Below are 20,235 nucleotides of genomic sequence, written 5' to 3'. Positions count from 1 at the left end.
TTTTTTTTTTTTTTTTAGCAATGAGTAAGTCAGGACCTCATCAAATTTGGAGGAAAGAGAAAAAAAAGTCTCCCCATCCCCAGCACTTTGACACTTCCTTGAAACTGGATTACATATGAGACAGAAACAAAGAAGAAGAAGAAGGCAGGCGTCATAATGACTCTCGGGAGCCACTGAATCTGTGCTCATGAGGCATTATTGTGCCAGTTGTCTGCCACTTCTTGTGAAGACCTTTCTTTATTCCCTGAGATGTGCTCACAATGAAACAGCTACAGGCCTATCATCTGCTTGCCTTGCCAGTTATAGCAACCATGAAAATAAATCTGCAGCATCATATATAGCCTGAATATTCTCAAAAGATGATCCCAATAGCTCTAATCACAAAATAAGTTTTCCACAGAGTAGTCATATGTACATGCTCTCAGCTTATGTAAACTTGTGTTTTATTGGTCTTAAAGCAAACTTTTCCTAACATTGAGAAAGGAACTAAAGTCCTCTGTCATTATATGAAGAAAGATACAGCATCGAATATTGTGAATTTCTCTATTTTAAGATGTTTTCAGACATCAAGACTGGATGATAAAATTATGTAACAATTCATAACACAAATTTAGAAATGAAAACAAGGTTTATACTATACTACTAACACATTTTGTTTGAGCATGGTTGTCTTATAACTTTTTGGTAGTTGAATGAAAATAACCGCTACTTGTGAGAAAACTGAAATAGACTAGGACATAGAAGACAGAGACAGAAAGAAAAGGTACATTAACTGTGCCACATGGCAAAGAAAGTTTACAGTATGTAGTCATTAAATGTACTTGCTTATAATTATATAACCAATGATGTATAATTTTAAATGCAATGTAGTCAAATTCAGAATGTTTTATCCTTAATGTATGTTTCTGAAAGAAATATAAAATCTTTTGAATGAGGGAGATACTTTATATGTGTAATTACTTATAAATGGAGAAGATTTTTGCAATGGTTTGTACACTTTCGCTATAACTATAATTCAAGAGATTCAGTAAGAGTAGCTTTTGTAACTTAAATATGCTATAATTTCCTTGCATACATTTTTGCCTTTGATCATGTATTTTATTTAACCTGCTAATATGGTAGAGAATGTACATACAGTAAGATTACAATAAGAATTACTAAAATAATGGTCCATGACAAATTTAGTTTTAAGTGCAATGGGAAAAAAAAGTTTAATAAAAACAGAGATATTCAGTATGTGGCTTTTCATAGTTTGTCTCCTGTATTATTCCTATCATTTATTCTGTGTTTCTAAGGTTAAGCAATATTAAGATTAGGTACAAGTGTTGTAATGTGCTTTTAATTTTTAAATGTAAATGTATCACATGCCAATCATATTCAAGTTATGTATGATTTTAATAATTTTATACAGGTTGCTTTGAAAAGAGAGTAAATTTGAGTTAATATAACCAATAATCACAGAAATATTTATAGTGCAAATATTCTCACGCAATATTCAAATTGTTGGTTTAATTCAAAACAAAGAGATACAAAGCAAATATTTTGGTATAATAATTTTTATCTAGTTATGTTATAATATTTTTAAATTCAGATTGTCACATCCATGATATAACGTGTTTTTTTTTTTTTTTTTTTTTTTTTGAGACGGAGTCTCGCTCTGTCTGTCCGGGCTGGTGAAGTGCCGGTGGCCTTCTCAGCTCACTGCAAGCTCCGCCTCCCAGGTTCACGCCATTCTCCTGCCTCAGCCTACCGTGTAGCTGGGACTACAGGGCGCCGCCCTCTTCGCCCGGCTAAGATTTTGTATTTTTTAGTAGAGACGGGTTTCCACCGTGTTAGCCAGGATGGTCTCGATCTTCCTGACCTCGTGATCACCCGTCTCGGCCTCCCAGTTCTGGGATTACAGGTCTTGAGCCACCGCGCCCGGCCCATGATATAATGTTTTTGGTTTTGTTTTTTTGAGACAGTCTCGCCACTGTGCGATCTCGGCTCACTGCAACCCCTGCCTCCCAAGTTCACATGATTCTTGTACTTCTGCCTCCTGAGTAGCTGGGATTACAGGAGTGTGCCACCATGCCTGTCTGTTATTATTATTATTTTTTTATTTTTAGTAAAGGCAGGGTTTTGCCATGTTGGCCAGGCTGGTCTGGAACTCCTGGCCTCAAGTGATCCACCCACCTCCACTTCCCAAAGTGCTGAGATTACAGACATGAGCCACTGCTCCCAGCCCTGATACAATGTTTGAAAGTAGTGGGTGAATGATGCATTTGAGATAGTAGAGACCTATTTGGAGCATTAAGTGAATGCATCTTATTCTCTTGTTTCTTTTAAGAATATATTCTTTACCATTCTATGCAATGGTTTATATCTGCATATTTTCTAGGGCTGTCTACATGATACACAAATATTTGGATACATATAGAAATAAAAGTCACTCATCTAAAACTTTTCAACCTGACACATAAATTCGGGTTATTTGAAAATGGAATGGTAAAGTGTTACTGAAGAACTTTTACTATGGTTCACATTTGGTAATATTTGCCTAAAACAAAACCTGAAAAAACCTTGATTTCATAATGTAAACATCTGAGGTCTAAATTAATCAATAAAATAATTTTTGTGTTTTATATTAATTATATTTTATTTTGATGCTGTCTAATTTCACAATACATTTAATACTAGCTGAGGCTCATTAGAGATAAACTAGTGAATTATCATCCCATTAAGATAAATTTTGATTCAAGGAAGTAACATCTTAAGTTTACTATATTTAAATTTAGGAGGAATTTACCAAATCAAGTACCAAGATTTTATTTCTGCTACTAAATGGAAGATATATGTAAAATTTAAATACATTCCATTACTCAATTTATTCTTTAATGTCATGAGAGTGAATATACACAGCATATTTTACACGGAGCATACAAAGCCTTATCTTTATTGACTTACAAGTAAAATATATGTATGTATATATAAATAATTATATATGTAATTTAGATATTAAATGACAGAATTTACTTATTTACTTGTGTATGATGGAATTTGATTCTAGTAATTATTCCAGGTACAGTAACTGGTTGAAAAAGGGACATGAAGTAAACTGGTATGCTTAAAAGTAACGACATCAAGTGAATTCATTATAATGTCTCCAAGCAAGGCAAGACCACCCACATGAGATAAGGAATGAGAGGCTACTTATTTTGACCAAGTTAGCTCAATGACTTGGGGAACCAAGGACTCCATGCACATGGATGCTTCTTTTGTACTTCCACCCCTGCCAAGAAATATGTTTCCACTGCAATATTTGGGAACCCATTATTTCCCAATTGATGCTTTCATTTTCATATAAGACAACAGTTGATACTCCAAAATCAACTTACATTTTAATTAACCAAATACAATGTTCCTAAAGACAAAGAGAAACATTTCATAACAATAAGAGTTAAGCCAACAGGAAGATAGGGAGTAGGAAAAAACAGAGAAAATCAATAAACCAAAATCAAATGCTTGAAAAGATACCAACATGGACAACTGTTTACTTAGGCTAAGCAAGAAAAAAAGAGAAGAGACTCGAGTTGCTAAAATCAGCAATAAAAGAGAATCCATCACTGCTAGTAATACAAAATAAAAATAAAAGACAATGCAATGAAAGTCTTACGCTAAAAAAATTAGATAGCCTAGATAGAATGGATGAAGTCCTAGAGTGATACAAACTAAAGTAGACTAAAGGACTAAGGAGAAATAGAAAATCTTAATAGACCTACAGAAGGTAAAAAGATTGGATTGTAATTTTAAAAACTTGTAATAAAATTCCCATCTCAGGTAGTTACCACTCTGAGAAATTAATATCAATTGTTCACCTACTCTTGCAGAAAATAAAAGGGGAGACAACATTACCCAACTCATCTTATAAAGCCAGAATTACTCTGACACCAAAGCTATATCACAAAACAATATGGACCAGTATCTTTCTTTATTTTTTTTCAGAGAGAGTCTCACTCTTTCGCCCAGGCTGGAGTGCAGTGGCCCAATCTCAGCTCACTGCAACATCCGTTTCCCAGGTTCAAGTGATTTTCCTGCCTCAGCCTCCCAAGTAGCTGGGATTACAGGTGTCTGCCACCATGTCCAGCTAATTTTTGTATTTTTGGTAGACATGGGGTTTCACCATGTTGGCCAGACTGGTCTCGAACTCCTGACCTCAGGTGATCTGCCAACCTCTGCCTTCCAAAGTGCTGATATTATAGGCATGAGCCACTGCGCCTGGCCCATTATTTAAATAAAATTAAAAATCTTTAACAAAATACTGCCAAACTGAATCCAGCAACACATAAAACAGATTACACACTATATGCAGATGTGATTTACCCCAGGAATGTTACATTGATTTAATATTTGAAAATCAATGCATGCAAAAACTGTATTAATAGAATAAAACACAAAAATACATGAGCATCTCAATAGAAAGCATTTGAGAAAATATTACACATTTTCATCACAAAACACTCCAGAGTTATGGACAGGAAGATAACTTTCTAAAGCTAGTGGTAGTTATCTATGAAACCCACAGCTATCATTATACTCATCAATGAGAGGGTGAATGACTAATCAGAATGACCACTCTCGCAAATTCTCCCTTTTTCACCTTCCTGCTCCCATCATCCTCTTTTGCTCCTCTATCTTTCCAAAAACATTTTCCCCCATCTTTTCCCAAAGCCTTCTCCCCTTTCCTGCTGCTCACCACCCTTTTATCGCCCTTCATCTACCCCAAAACTTTTTTCCTCACCCCCCAACCATCTTTTCACAATGCTTTCTCCCCACTACTGCTCACCAATCTCTTTTCCCCACTCCCACCCGTCTCCCATATGCCACTCTTTTTTCACCCTCCATCTACCGCAAAACAATTTGTCCATTGCCGTTTTCCCAACCCTCTTTCCCCTGCTGCTCGCCACCATCCTTTCCCCGCTCCATCTACCCAAAAACTTTTCTTCCCACTGTCTTTTCGCATATCCTTCCCTCCCTCCCGCTCACCCATTTTCCCCACTTTTACCAACCTCTCTTTACTTCTCCCACTTGCCACCCTCTTTTCCTCCTCCATCTACCCAAAAACTTTTTACCCACCATCTTTTTCCCCACCGTTTTCGCAAAACCTTTTCTCCCTCCTGCTCACCCTGCCGTTTTCCCCCCTCCAGTTTGCCAACCTCATTTCCCCCTCCATCTACCCAAAAACGTTTTTTTCCCATCTTTTCCCCATTGCCTTTTTGCAATGCCTTCTCCCGCTTGCCATCCTTTTTTCCCGTTGGTACTCACCACCCACTTTTCCTCCTTCATCTACCCCCAAACTATTTTCCCCCTCTTACCACTCTGGTCACGCTGCAATTGCCATCTCGACCACCAGTCACAGTGAGGCCAGCCGCAGTGCCCCAGGCTCCAGCCTCCAGCACTTGGCAGGTGTCTTCCGCTTCTCCTCTGCCTTCAAGTTGGGCAGGGAGCAGCTCCCTAGCCAAACACTAAAGAACCCGGCATGGTTTGACTCCCCCAAGCCTCAGCATGCTTTATATGTGGAGTTATGCAAATGAGTTCTGGGACTACATTTTTCTGATTGGATGAGAGAAAAATCTCTAGGCCTACTCTCATTGGACTTTATTATCATGTTCTGATTGGATGAGGGCAAGTCTTAAGACAACCAATCAGAACATGATAATAAAGTCCAATCAGAGTAGGCCTAGAGGTTTTCTCTCATCCAATCAGAACATGTGGTTCAGAAATTCATTTGCATAACCTCCCTATATAAAGCATGTTGGTGGGGGTGGGAGGGGGGCCGCGCGCGGACGGAGTCTGGGTACTTCGGGAGTTTCTGTATTGCATGTACGTGCTCGGCTTAGGTGAGGAAGAGGAGAAGAAGGGGAGGATAACTGCGGCATAGCAGCTTGCTTCGTTGCTCTTGGTCGTAGCGCCGGAGACTGCAGCCACCAGAGCAGTAGGAGAGTGGCCCACGGTGGCAGCACGGCCAGAGTGGTAGGAAGGCCGTGGGGCAGGTATGCTATCAGAACTGCACAGCCTGCCTGCGGTGGGGGCCGGTTGGGGGCGCTATCTGGGGTTGCATTGCCTAGGAGGATTCTGGGCAGTATTGGGGACTGTGTTACCTGCGGAGGTAGAACAAGGGAAGGGGGACCGGGGGATGCTATTGAGGGCCGGGTTAGGTGCGCCATCAGGGGCCGTGCTGACCATCAAGGTGGGTTAGGTGTGTTATCGGGGCAGGGGCCACTATGGGGGCTACCCTGGCTGTGGCTGGCGGGGGTTGGGGCACTTTCTGGGGCTGCACTGCTGGTGGTGGGTGGCGTGTTAGGGGCGCTATCTGCTGCAGTGTTGTCTGTGGAGGAGGGTGTGCTATCCGAGGTTACAGTGCTAGCAGACAGGTTTAGGGTCACTGTTGGGTGTTGCACCGCGTGTGCCAATTAGTAGGTCGGGTGTCCTATTTGGGGCTACAATGCCGGCAGTGAGGGGCGGGTTAGGGGCACTGTTGGGTGCTGCACTGCCCATGGCAAGGAGTGGGTTGGGTGCACTATCAGGGGCTACACTGCCCAAGGCAGGAGGGTGGGTGCGCTATCCCGGACTTCACTGCGCATGGCGGGGGGCTGGTTGGGGACGCTATCACAGGTTGCTTTGCCAGTGGCAGGGGGTGAGTTCAGTGTGATATTGGGGACTACATTGCCGGCTGTGGAGGGTGGTGGTTGGGGGCGCTATCAGGAGCTTGCGCTGTCAAGAGAGAGGCGGGTTAGGTGAGCTATTGGGAGCTGTACTGCCGGAGGTGGGGGGACGGGTTAGGTGCGCTACTGGGGGCTAAACTGCCCACAACTGGCGGGGTTTGGGGTCTCTGTTGGGGGCGTTGCACTGTCAGAGGCGGGTTAGGGGCACTATCAGCTGCTGCACTGCCCGTGGCGGGGGTCAGGTTGGGGGCGCTATCGGGTGCTGCAGTGCTTGTGGTCGGGACGGGTTGTGGGCACTGTTGGTTGCTACACCGCTGGTGGTGGAGTAGTTGGGGGTGCTATTGGGGTTACACTGTCAGCGGTGGCGGACAGGTTAGGGGTGCTATGGTATGCTACACTGCCATGGAGGGTAAGGGGTGGGGTGTTGGGGGCGCTGAGGGCTGCATTGCTGGCAGTGGGCGGCGGGTTAAGGGCACTATTGGGGGCTGCACTGCCGGCAGCAGGCAGCAGAGGTGCCAGTGACAGCAGTGGCCTCCATGGAAGGGACCATCCTCCCCTCCATGGGCTCCAGGCTTTACAAAGTGATCTCCTTCTCTTCGTACTCAGTGCAGAGAGTATACAGTGTTTCTGCAGGAATACTGAGCACGGCAGGGCCCCTCACACCCGCCGTGTTTATCTGGCTTACCTCCTCTTGCTCTGTGTTGTGGAGACTGCCTGGTACACGGGGTAACGTGCACAAGGTCGGGGACAGGGCTCTCTGGGTGGAGGCGTCAGGAATGAGAGCCCGCACTTGGGTGGTGAGGGCTGGCTGGGTCTGACTTTTTGCTGCTCCTGTTCCCCTAGGAGCGCAACCCCGGTAGGCCCAGTGATTCCTGTGGAGTGGGGAGCCGGGCACTGTGGTGTCTCCAGTCCCCACCACAGGCTCCAGTTCATGGTCAGCTTGGGTTGAAAGGAGAGGGTGGACTTTGGAGGGTGGGTGTCAGTGCCTTCGCCTGAAACTGGCACCTGACACCCAGTGGCCAGCATGACCAAAGTGAGGCTCTAATGCTACCACTGCCTGCATCTGTCCTAGGTTTTTCTGGCTTTGCCCACCCAGTTGTCCGTGCCCACCTAGAGGAGGAGGAGGGGCCGCCCTGCTGCTTGCTGGAGGCTGGAGTCTGCAGATGGCGGGGTACTGTGGCTCACATCGCTGCGGTTGGTGGCAGTGATGGAGACTGCAGCGATGGAGACTGGAGACTGCAGCTCGACCCCAGCGATAGGAGGCTGGAGGTAGGAGGGTGCCCGTTGGTGGCCACATGGTAGGATCCTTGTAGGGTGGGGCTGGTGCATTGAGGGTGACAGCAGTGGTGGTTGTATTGGCATGGGCATTAGTGGTGGCAGCAGCAAGTCTGTGGGCCGGGAAGGGGGTAGTAGGAGGCCTGTGGGGCCCAGGCTGGCCTGGGGTGGGTAGGAAGCAGTGGGTGCTGCGCTGTGGGCCTTGGTGGCAGCGATGGAGGTGCAGCCAGGGCGAGGAGTTGTTCTCCCCTTTCTGCAGTCCTTGGAGGGCGCCTTCTTCTTGCTGGCTCCTGAGCCAGGCATGAGTGGCAGCATTGTCTCATTCTTAACAAAATTTAGTGGGTGAGAATTTGTATATCTTTTTTCTTGTCTTTTGTTGTGTTAATCTTGGACTTTTCCAAATATCATGAATCAGGGAGGGAAGAAAAGGTATCATAATAGGCTTTCTAATTCCATCACCTGTTCTTCTTTCTTCCAGTCTATTTTTTCTTATCACCATCGTCTTGTTCCTCTATTTTCTTACGCTGCTGCTATTTCTGGTTTCTATTCTTGTTTCTTCTCCTGTTCCTCCTTTTTGTTTTCTTTGTCCCAAGCAATGGCCTTAACAAACTGAAACTGAGTTAAAAACAAACTACTTGTCAGTGTGTTGTACTTTTATTTTTATTTATTTATTTATTGAGACAGAGTCTCGCTCAGTCGCCCAGGCTGGAGTGCAGTGGCGTGATCTTGGCTCACTGCAAGCTCCGCCTCCCGGGTTCATGCCGTTCTCCTGCCTCAGCCTCCCAAGTAGCTGGGCCTACAGGCACCCACCGCCATGCCCGGCTAATTTTTTGCATTTTTAGTAGAGACGGGGTTTCACCGTGATAGCCAGGATGGTCTGGATCTCCTGACCTCGTGATCTGCCCACCTTGGCCTCCCAAAGTGCTGGGATTACAAGCGTGAGCCACCACGCCCGGCCTGTGTTGTACTTTTAAAATAATTGGTCCATTACTGTGTTTTAGAGATGAGGAAACAAAGTAGTTGCATAATGATTTAGTTACTTGAATAGCTATGCCTTTGTGATCCTGTTAATGCATTTTAAGTAGTTATGCAAGGAATCAAAAAATGAAACATTAAATAAAATACTGGTAGCAGTCATTTCATCTCTCTACCATATAGTCTGAAGATAAATGCAAGTCATGGGGGCAATAAGTTCCAATTTATAAGATCATTAAGCGAACCACATTGCCTTCATTTTATTTCTCTGCCACGGTTTTCAAGAGCGTTGTCATTTGCATGAGCAAACCTCGTGCGTCACCACGTCTTAGCAACAGGGAAGGGGAGGAGGTAGGATCGTGTGTATGTTCTAAGGCAAAGATTCACAACCAAAAACAAGGCTTTATTAACTTTCACCTTTAAGAACCTGCAGTGTTGAGCCCTGTTTTATTCCTAGTATTACTGCCTTTGATATGAACTCTCTTAAGTGATCCCTTTAGAAACTAATGCATTCTATTGACTACTTTAAAGAAAGTCATTGTTGTATCATTGTTTTCAAGCCCACAGAAATGTATAAGGCCTATAATTTTGACACTTTTTAATTATTTTTAAGGTTATGATCATGTAAAATACTGTTGATACATGTGAAAATACACATAAATACTACTAGATAGCTTATTCTGAAGAGACAGTGTCTAAATTTTTGTCCAGAGTAGATTGGTTACAGTTTCTTAGGTGTATTTGTCAATACATTGCCTCAGTGTTTTAAAGTGTATAGAACTTTGAATATGCTGTAACCTCATAGAGTCCTTTGTTTATAGGGTGTTTAATATTTCTAAAGACTAAAGATGTTACAGCTCTCTTTAAGGTTCAGTAACATTAAGATTGGAAATTTACAGGGTTACAATCCAACAAATTCAGAGGAAAATTGTTAAATTATATAGGTGTAGAGCAGGAAATGAAACCCAGGTTCTAAGCTCTTAAGTGGGGCCATGAGCTACCATACACCATACCATCAGTGACTGGGCATAGAATTGGAAGAATTACAGGATGGTTCAGAGAGTGAGCTGTAGAGTCTCACTCTGTGTGAACATGAATTTATGTATGTATGTATGTATGTGTGTATTTGAGACAGAGTCTCACTCTGTGTGAACATGAATTTATGTATGTATGTATGTATGTATTTGAGACAGAGTCTCACTCTGGAGTGTAGTGGTGTGATCTTGGCTCACTGCAACCTCTGCCTCCCAGATTCAAGCAATTCTTCTACCTCAGCCTCCCCAATAGCTGGGATTACAGGCACACAGCACCATGCCCGGGTAATTTTTGTATTTTTAGTGGAGTTGGGGTTTCACCATGTTGGCCAGGCTGTTCTCGGACTCCTGACCTCGTGATCCACCCACTTCAGCCTCCCAAAGTGCTGGGATTACAGGCATGAGCCACTATGCCCAACCGTGAACATGAGTTTTTAAACTGCATGGTCCTTTGGGGTCCAGCTTCTCCATTTGTACAATGGGGACAGTACTAAGGTTTTCTTTTTCTTAGTTGACTGAATTATTTCCATAGTCTGTCATCTTGCTACTCTTGTTAACCCACATGAGAGGACCTAAGGTAATTTCTGACAGCCTGGGACTCCTTGTGCAAAACAGAAGGTGCCACAGACCCCATTTTAGGAGAAACCTTTGTTTTCCTCTTGGAACCCCATGAACCGTAAGCAGACAGGTCCTTCTCAAAATCTAAGGCTCTGCTCTGTTTTGCCTTGCTTTAGCCGACTTTTTTTTATTTGGGTGGGCATCAAAATTAGGGGAGAGAGATCTAAAGAAAGTTGTGGATATGAACATGTGTTTATGGTAAGATAGATTATGAAAGAAAGAAACCTTATATGAGAGAGGGTCTTGTATGGCAAATTCTTGTCCTAAAGTAGAATGACTAATTATTTAGGAAAGCAGGAAATAGAAGACAAGTCAGAAAGTCATAAGATGGGAAAGAAAAGCTTACAACTGGCAGATACTCTCCTGTCTAGAAGTGTTGTATGTGTGATGTTTACATGAAGGAGCTCTAATTAATTGGATTAAAAGAGAGTAAAAGCTCTTAAATAATTTGTTAGAAAAATAGAAACCCTAATGCCTTTTATTTCATGTGACTTCAGTAATCTTTGGGAAATAAAGTTTTACAATTATTAGTGGTAAAAAGTCTCCAAAATGTAGACATTTAGTCTAAATTAAGTCAGAGGTTAAATTGGCTAAGTGCTTTAATGTCACAAACTGCTTCTTTGACTTTGGAAAATTGTTCAGTTTACCTGGTTTGGAGCCATTAGATTTCTAGGTAAGGCCTGGGGACAGGTGGAGTTAGTCGTGTCTTCTAGCTATGCTGGAAGAGAGTTAGACTTTATCTGCAGTTCTGATTTGTATCATGGACTCAGCACCTGGTATGTGATTGAAACTGCTTACATTGAAAAGAAAAATTGTGTTTTGGTTTTAAAAGGCATGGAAATATTTTTTTTCCCCAAAAGCGAGTTCTGGCAAACTTAGAAAGTTTAAAATTATTTTAGTTGTAAGAAAATAAAGTTTAAGCAAGTTACAGAAGGTTTATGAAAATTAACTTTGTGAAGGATTCTGTGTGTGAGCAAGTTGACCGAAATTAAAAGGGACAGTAATGTTAGGTGTAATAAATGCAGGTACCCTTCCACTTTATTTTCTGTTTCTTAGGTTATAAATATTCACTATGTACAACATTTCTAAAAACCCCTTCACTATAATATTAAAACGTAACTGTTCTCTTTGTATTGCCTTTTTTCTCATCCTGAAATTTCAATAGTAGATTTAGATTCAGAGGATGTCGGTGAAGCACCTTGTGAGAGTGTTCTAAGTAAATTTAAGGCGAAGGGTTTTATGTACATGGGTGGTTATCACAGCATCACTTGTTGCAGCAGAAGACTGGGTATCGACATCAATGTTTATCAATGAGGAATTGTTTAGATAAATGATGATTTGTGTCTTGCATGGCTCAACTATTCAAAAGCACCCTCTTTTCCTCACTTGCCTTACCTTTGGTTCTGGGCCTAGAGCTTTTCAGAGGTTACTCTGGACAATGGACTCCTGTGTCCTGTGACTAATCTGGACAGCGGCTTCCTATTTCATTCTTCACCATCTTCCAAAAATTTATGAAGATAATTTCTTCCTTGATGATCCGTACTTTGGTTTACTTTGCAGTTAACGATTTCATGCCTTCACTAGATTATCTGTGTGAAGGTGTGGGGTGTATGTGTTCATACTCTGGAGGGAGCAGAGGAAGACAGCCACAGCCAAATGAGTAATCTTACACTAAATGTTCATTATAGGAATGTCGATACATTCATAGATGGTAAATCTGTCAGTAATGTTTACTTGTATGATTCTTGGTTAAAACCACTCTCACTGGTGATAACTGCTGAATGGATCATAGGTGTTATACTTACTTGTGGGAATTGCATTCAAACCACCAATGCCTACCTACTCGATTTTTGTTGCCTTTTGATTAAAAACTCTTGTGAATGTTTCCCTGGCATGCAAATATGGGAACTGCAGTTTGATTCTAAGTAGAAACTCTTTGGTAGTTGAAATGCCGTAAGAAGACACACAGCTGTTAATGGGCGACAATTCACCGTTGGTTAGGAATTTACATTGCTATTTACCATATCCTTCTTTTTTTTTTTTTTTTTTTTTTGAGATGGAGTCTCGCTCTGTGGCCCAGGCTGGAGTGCAGTGGCCGGATCTCAGCTCACTGCAAGCTCCGCCTCCTGGGTTTACGCCATTCTCCTGCCTCAGCCTCCCGAGTAGCTGGGACTACAGGAGCCCGCTACCTCGCCCAGCTAGTTTTTTGTATTTTTTTTTAGTAGAGATGGGGTTTCACCGTGTTATCCAGGCTGGTCTCGATCTCTTGACCCCGTGATCCGGCCCGTCTCGGCCTCCCAAAGTGCTGGGATTCATATCCTCCTTTATCCAGACTTTGTGCCAAGAAAATGAAATTCATTTTTAAAATTTTTATCTAGAGTAATTGTACAATATGGCTGTTATCAAACCTGATGCCATAATTAGTAGAAAAGGTCTAGAAATTAAAAGAAAACTAAGTAATATTTTCTAACTATGGTTAAATTAATTGCAAAATAACATCCTTTTGATTGTCAGATTGGAGACAAGCGTATTGCTAAGGGTGAAATCTAAAGCGTTTGAGCACTTTATTTCCTTACAAAGGCTGAATCTACTTATGTGTCCTTCTGTAAATAATCCTGCTCTACCAGCATCCTATGTAAATTTATAAAAGTATAGTTCTTATATTAGATTGTAACAAATGCTCTTCTTGTTTAATTATATGCAATGCAATCTTGTTATAAACTCACATTAGCTTGTCTTATTCCTTGTATGTTTGTTGTAAAATGTGTAGTCCTTTTCAACATATGATAGCTTAAGGATAGATTTAATATTTTGTTTTAGAACCAAACTCTTTTATCTTATATACAGGAAAATTATATTCAAATTCAGAGATCAGCAAACATTTCCTGTACAGGGTGAAATGGTAACTATTTTCAGGTTTTCTCAGCTTGTGGTCTCTGACAACTAACCTCTGAAGTCATACCAAGGCAGCAGCAATAATGTTTAAATGAGTGACTGGGACTCTGTTCCCATAAACTTTATTTGCAAAAACAAGTGGTGGGCCAGATTTTGGCTGCAGGGTATAGTTTGCAGACCCCTGAACAATGACTTTTTCTTGAAACAACACAATTGAATTGAGATTTGAAAGAATGTCGAAGCAGCATTGTTTGGGGTAGTATCTGAGGTTTGTCATCTAACACTAGGAAAATCAGGGATGTAGACACACAAGAAGTGAGTTCAAGAGTGGAGGATTAATAGGTGAAAGAAAAAGAACAGCTCTCTCTTCTGCAGAGAGAGAGGGGCACCTGAGTGGGTCTTCCGGTTTTGTGGTGAAATGCACAAGATTTTATAAAGGAGCTTGAGGAGGTGGTGTCTGACTTACGCAGGGCCCGAGAGATTGGTTGAACCAGGTGTGACGTTTGCATAGCACATGAAGAAGATGACCATCCCACCCTAATCTTTTATTATGCAGATGAGTTCTCTGCCTTACCTGCGGCACCGTATTGTCTGTTCCGTAGTGTACCTGTGGTTGACAGAAAAGGGAAGGTGGAGCCCCCGTGTTGAGCATGCCTGGCCCACAGGTAGCCTTTTCCTATTGGCACAGCTGCTGGCATTCCCATGTGAACTTATCAATGTCTGTAGCTCAGTTTTACAGGATGCTCTTCGTTAGAAAAGAAATGATACGGGGGCCTCTTTTCATTAAAAGGAAAACCTTACCTAGGACTTACTTATCCTCATTATCTGCCTACATAATTTCTGCCTTCATCAATGTGGCATGTGCAATAGAGAAGGTGACATGTAGGGAGCTGTGCCAGCAGGGGTTGGATATCTCTTGATGAGCTTCCCATCATGCATTCTTCTTCACCTGTGGCAACATCAGCATTGATTATAGCATCTCCAGTAAAGTAGATGGGTCCACAGGTCATGGAACATATACTAGCTCTGCCAATTATATGTTGATTTAAATAACATCATTCTCTAAGGGCAGCCTTTTCCCCCCCAGATTCTGGTATGTATGTGGAGTTGGGGAGAGACACCAAACTGTATTCCATTTCCTTATGTATTGCTTGTACTTTTAAAAGTGTTTCAAAGATTATATCACATACTAGTAGTTTGCTGTTTCTTATTCAAATTTGTTTTAATAGTCACTATGGTGAATGTTTTAAAAATTCTATAGATCTTTGGGTTGAGGTGATACTATAAAGTATGAGTTCATCTCATTTTTTTTGTGCTATCTTAATGACATTTCAGAGACATAATGCATATCTACAAAATACTTCACCTCTCTCGAAAACAGTGAAAGGCTACATAACAGGACAGACAAAAATAAAGGTTTGGCATAATGGCTCACACCTGCAATCCCAGCACTTTGGGAGGCCAAGTCGGGTGGATCTCTTGAGCTCAACAGTTCAAGATGAGCATGGGTAACAGGGCGAAACCCATGTTCACAAAAACCACAAAAATTAGCTGTGTGTGGTGGTGTGTGTCTGTAGTCTGAGATACTTGGAGGGCTGAGGCAGGAGACTAGCTTGAGCCTGGGAGGTCAAGGGTGTGGCGAACTGAGATCGCGCCACTGCACTCCAGCCTGGGTAACAGAGCGAGACTCTGTCTCAAAATAAATAAAAATTTATAAAACAAAGAATGTTTCTCACTGTAATAAAGGAGAAGTTATCAAGCTTAAGTGTTGATTAGATTTAATCTTTGATTTCCAGGCACTATGTTACTTAAAAAACATGATTTTTGGATATTTGGAAGTTCAAATTGGAAACTCAGGAAAAGGAGTCACTAAGGTGTTAAGAGTTTTTTTTTTTTTTTTTTTTTTTTTTGAGACAGAGTCTTGCTCTGTCGCCCAGGCTGGAGTACAGTGGCCGGATCTCAGCTCACTGCAAGCTCTGCCTCCCGGGTTCACGCCATTCTCCTGCCTCAGCCTCCCAAGTAGCTGGGACCACAGGCGCCCGCCACCACGCCCGGCTAATTTTTTGTATTTTTTAGTAGAGACGGGGTTTCACCGTGTTAGCCAGGATGGTCTCGATCTCCGGACCTCGTGATCCGCCCGTCTCGGCCTCCCAAAGTGCTGGGATTACAGGCTTCAGCCACCGCGCCCGGCCAAGAGTATTCTTAACACCTTAGTGCCTATGCAGTATCGACAAAGCCAATGGAACCAATGGAGCATTTGCTTTCATAATAGAATGTAAGTGTTGCTGGGTACTCTCAAATCAAATTGAGCTCACATTATTGGTGTCATTTAATATAATTACTGAATTTCTTTGAACCCAGTTTCCACTTTTAAAAAATTGTTTAGCTCATTAGGCTCAAAACTTCTCTTTGTTACATTTTATTACACTTGAGTGGCATGCGAACTGAATTTTGTCATTGAATTTTCTTTAAAAAAGGTAAAGTATGGTTAAATTTTAAATTATATCCTTCCTAATAATTTGGATATTTTCGTTGCTATAAGAGTAAGTTGTACTAGAGTATGAGTTACAGCATTTATGAATTAAAACCTAATAAGATAAAGTAATTTTGAAAATAGGTTATTTAAGAAGTACTTATAAAGGTATGTATGCCTTTATGAATGATTCAGAAAGCCCTGTTTTCATGAAATTGAGTTAACATTTTGAAGCAATTCACTTCAATAGAAATAGAGTGTCTAGATCATGCCTTAAAACTCTGTTATCTTGGGGCTTGAAAAGAGTCATCTTTGTTTATTTTGAGCCACTTCAAACCTTGTGTCCTATAGATTTTGCTGAGGTTTTTATAGAAAATGCATTGTAAGCTTGTGGTTTGTTAAGCCCAGGAAACAAACTTAACTTGTTTTACATGTGATCCCGTGACACCTGGATTTGCTTACTCTCTAATTGGATATTACCAAAGAAAGATTTATTGTAGAAGCTGAGGATAAGACAGTGCTCACTGAAGAACAAGTTGTTTACTTCTATAGTCAAATGGCAGACCGGGTATGAAAGTTTTTTTAAAGAAAGTCATTGTGTGTTTAAATACAGTGACCGCCTATAAGCTTTAAATCTTTATTACAGAAAAGCAAATGAGTAAATCTGACCAACTAAATAGGCTCCTGGTATCCCTGTTGGTGTCCATATCATGGAGATGACAATTATAGTGGCTCTGAAGAAATCTTCCATAGAAATAGTGGCTGCCAAGCAAAACTGGATGGTCTGATTGTGTTTTGTTGGCATGAAGACATCTTTATGTCATGTCCTCCAAAAGCCCCTGCATGAGTCCTCTGGAAGTGAATATCCAGTCCTTTCTTACAGATTTTTATTCTGGGTTAAAGGCTCTTCGTCATCAGCTTCACAAGAATGCTTTAATCCTTTCTTAAGGCCTTTCTCTCAGGCTTTTCCCTGACCAAACTCTCTCTTGTCTCGGGGAATATAATAAAGGCAGTGCTTTGAATTAGAAAGTTTACTGGCTTGGGAGTCAGGAGACCTCACTTCTAGAAATGCACTGTCCAACATGGTAGTTACAGTTACTAGCCATGTGATCATTTGAATTTAAATACATTAAGATTAAATTGCATTAAAAATTTGACATCTCAGTTGCACTAGCCACATTTTAAGTGCTCAGTACTCAAATGTGGCTACCATGTTGGAGAGAACAGAAGAGCGTGTGCATCATCACAGAAAGTTCTTACTGACCAGCCCTTCGTAGAACTAGCGGCACCACTCACACCATGTCCGTTGGCCCCAGCTTTTACATGTGTAGAAGGAAAGGGTTACACCAGTTGCTTCATCAGCAATTGTAAACTTTTGAAAAAATCCAATTCCTGTGCCTCATTCTAGACTAAGTCAGGAACTCTAGGTTTGGGCTCCAGAAATACATATTTTAACAAGCCCTCCAGATGACTTAGAAACATCCTAAAAATTGAGAATATTAGACTATTGTTAAGATTTTCAGTCCTGCTAGCTTTGAACTGCTACCACTCAAAAATGTAGGGAAGGGATAGGGAGAGACTTGTTAAAGTCATGAACCAAAAGTATCTGAGACAGGTTACGATCAATTTTGAAAGTTTATTTTGCCAAGATTAAGGACACAGCCTCAGGAGGGTCCTGATGACATGTGGCCAAGGTGCTTGGGGCGCAGCTTTGTTTTATACGTTTTAGGAAGACGAGACATCAGTCAATGTGTGTGAGATGTACATTGCTTCTGTCTAGAAAGGTAAGACAAGTTGAATCAGGTTTGGGGATGGGTGCTTCCAGGTCATAGGTAGATAGGAGACAAATGGTTGCATTCTTTTGAGTCTCTGATTAGCCTATCACTGAAGACACAATCTACATGGGAGATGCCGTGGAGGTATAGTCACTCATGCCTGAGTCTGGCTTAGTGAATCTGCATTTTTACGTAAACAACTGGGCAGAGAAAGCTCATCAGATACACATTTGTCTCAGGTGAGGAAAGGGATGACTTTGGGTTCTGTCCTTTGTCCCCTACCTGTGAAGATAATCTTACCAATTTACATTGCCAGTGTGAAATTCAACAGAACTGTTTTAGGGTAACCGATCTTGAGACCTGCAAGAAATTTCCTTTCTGACAAATTATGAGAGAGGTATATAGCTTTTGAAATCTTTGTAGTTATCTTATTTAGAAATAAAACGGGAGGCAGGTTTGCTTTTCCCTTTGGCTTAGCGATTTGGGGATCCAGGAGATTTATTTTCCTTTCACAAAGGATATGAAATTATCCTGCTCTGGTCACTATACATTTTCTGTTTTGAAACATTACTCTGTCCCCTGTGAATATATACAATTACTTGTCAATAAAGAACAAAAACCCCCAAACAATAAAAATGTATTGTTAACAGGAGATTCATGAAAGCAACATTCTCTTACCCAGGAAGGAAGATTACCACTTATAGAATCTAAAAGTGACAGTTTTAGTCTATTGAACCTTTATAAACATACCAATATCCAGTCCTAAAAATTAGAAACAGTGTATCTGAGAAAGTACACTGTGATGTGCTGTATTAATTCATAAAATGGAACCTGTGCTTTGATTTAACAAGTTCAAAACACTATTGTGTAGTCTAAGAAGTGATGTTTCTGAACATGTTGAGCCTTTATACAAAAATACAAATATTTAGCCCTAAAAACTAGAGACAAGCTATCTGTGAAAACGCCTTGTGATGTGCTGTTTTATATCACAGAATTGAACTTGCATTTTGATAAAACAGCTTCCGAACACTTTTCTTGTAGAATCTAAGAAGTGACATTTCTCAGTCTCTGAGCCCTTATAAAAATGTGTGAATATCCAGCCCTAAAGACTAGAAACAAGAGATCTGTCAAAGTGCTTTGTGATGTGCTGTTTTATCTCACAGAATTGAACCTGTGTGTTGATGAATTAGATTCCAAACTCTCTTATTGTAGAATCTTAAAAGTGACATTTTAGAGCCTATTGAGCTTTTAGAGGAAGGTACAAATGTCCAAAATACTAGAAAAAAAGCTATCAGTGAAAAAGCTTTGTGATGGGCTGTTTTATGTTACAGAATGGAACTTGAGTTTTGATGAAACAGCTTTCAAACACTCTTTTTGTAGAATCTAACAGTGACATTTCTGAGTTTATTGAGCTCTTACATGAACATACAGATATTTAGTTTAAAAAACTAGAGACAGTGCCAAGCACGGTGGCTCATGCCTGTAATCCCAGCACTTTGGGAGGCCAAGACGGGTGGATCACCTGATGTTGGGAGTTTGAGATCAGCCTGACCAAATGGAGAAACCCTGTCTCTACTAAAAATACAAAATTAGCCGGGCGTGGTGGCGCATGCCTGTAATCCCAGCTGCCCGGGAGGCTGAGGCAGGAGAATTGCTTGAACCTGGGAGGCAGAGGTGGTGGTGAGCCAAGATCATGCCATTGCACTCTAGCCTGGGCAACAAGAGCGAAACTCCGTCTCAAACACACACACACACCATACAAAGGCTGTCTCTGTGAAAATGCTTTTTGGTGTGCTGTTTTATGTCACGGAATGCAACCTGTGTTTTGATTCAGCAAGTTCAAACCACTCTTTTTGGAGAATCTAAGAATTGATTATTTTGATCCTATTGAGCTTTCATAAGAAAATATGAATATCCAATTGTAAAAACTAGAAATAAGCTGTCTGTGAAAATGCTTTGTGAGGTGCTGTTTTATATCATAAAATTGAACCTGTGCTTTGATTCAACAAGTTGAAATCAGTCATTTTGTAGAATCTGTTGACCTCGTGATCTGCTCCCCTCAGCCTCCTAAAGTGCTGGGATTGCAAACGTGAACCACCATGCCTGGGTGAAAGTGCTTTTTGATACGCTGTTTCATAACACAGAATTAAACCTGTGTTTTTATGCAACAGGTTCCAAACACTCTTTTTGTAGAATCTTGAAAAGTGATGTATCCAAGCCTTTTGAGCCTAAGAAAACGTGAATATTTACCCCTAACTGCCCAGAAGCAAGCTATCTGTCAACACACTTTGTGATGTGATGCTTTATATTACAGAAATGAACTTATGTTTTGAGGAAACAGGTTCAAAACCCTATTGTAGAGTCTTAAGAAGTGACATTTCTGAGCCTGTTGGGACCTTATAGGAACATACAAATATCCAGTCCTAAAGTCTACAAACAAGCTATCTCAGAAAACACTTTTTGATGTGCAGTTTTTTTTTTTTTTT

General features: G+C 41.3%; 1 long non-coding RNA gene across 1 annotated transcript in view; it reads left to right on the top strand.

Annotated features, from left to right (window-relative positions):
- The first annotated feature begins 5,822 nt into the window (after positions 1-5,822).
- Positions 5,823-20,235, top strand: part of LOC108536113 (uncharacterized) — a 24,380-nt gene continuing 9,967 nt past the window's right edge. The window contains exons 1-2 of the long non-coding RNA XR_001887421.1: positions 5,823-6,032; positions 7,777-7,973. This is a non-coding gene — a long non-coding RNA (uncharacterized LOC108536113). The remainder of the gene's footprint in view (positions 6,033-7,776; positions 7,974-20,235) is intronic.

Source organism: Rhinopithecus bieti, unplaced genomic scaffold, assembly GCF_001698545.2.
Source record: "Rhinopithecus bieti isolate Rb0 unplaced genomic scaffold, ASM169854v2 scaffold_13317, whole genome shotgun sequence".
Classification (NCBI taxonomy): Eukaryota; Metazoa; Chordata; class Mammalia; order Primates; family Cercopithecidae; genus Rhinopithecus; species Rhinopithecus bieti.
This window is presented reverse-complemented; position numbering and strand designations above follow the sequence as displayed.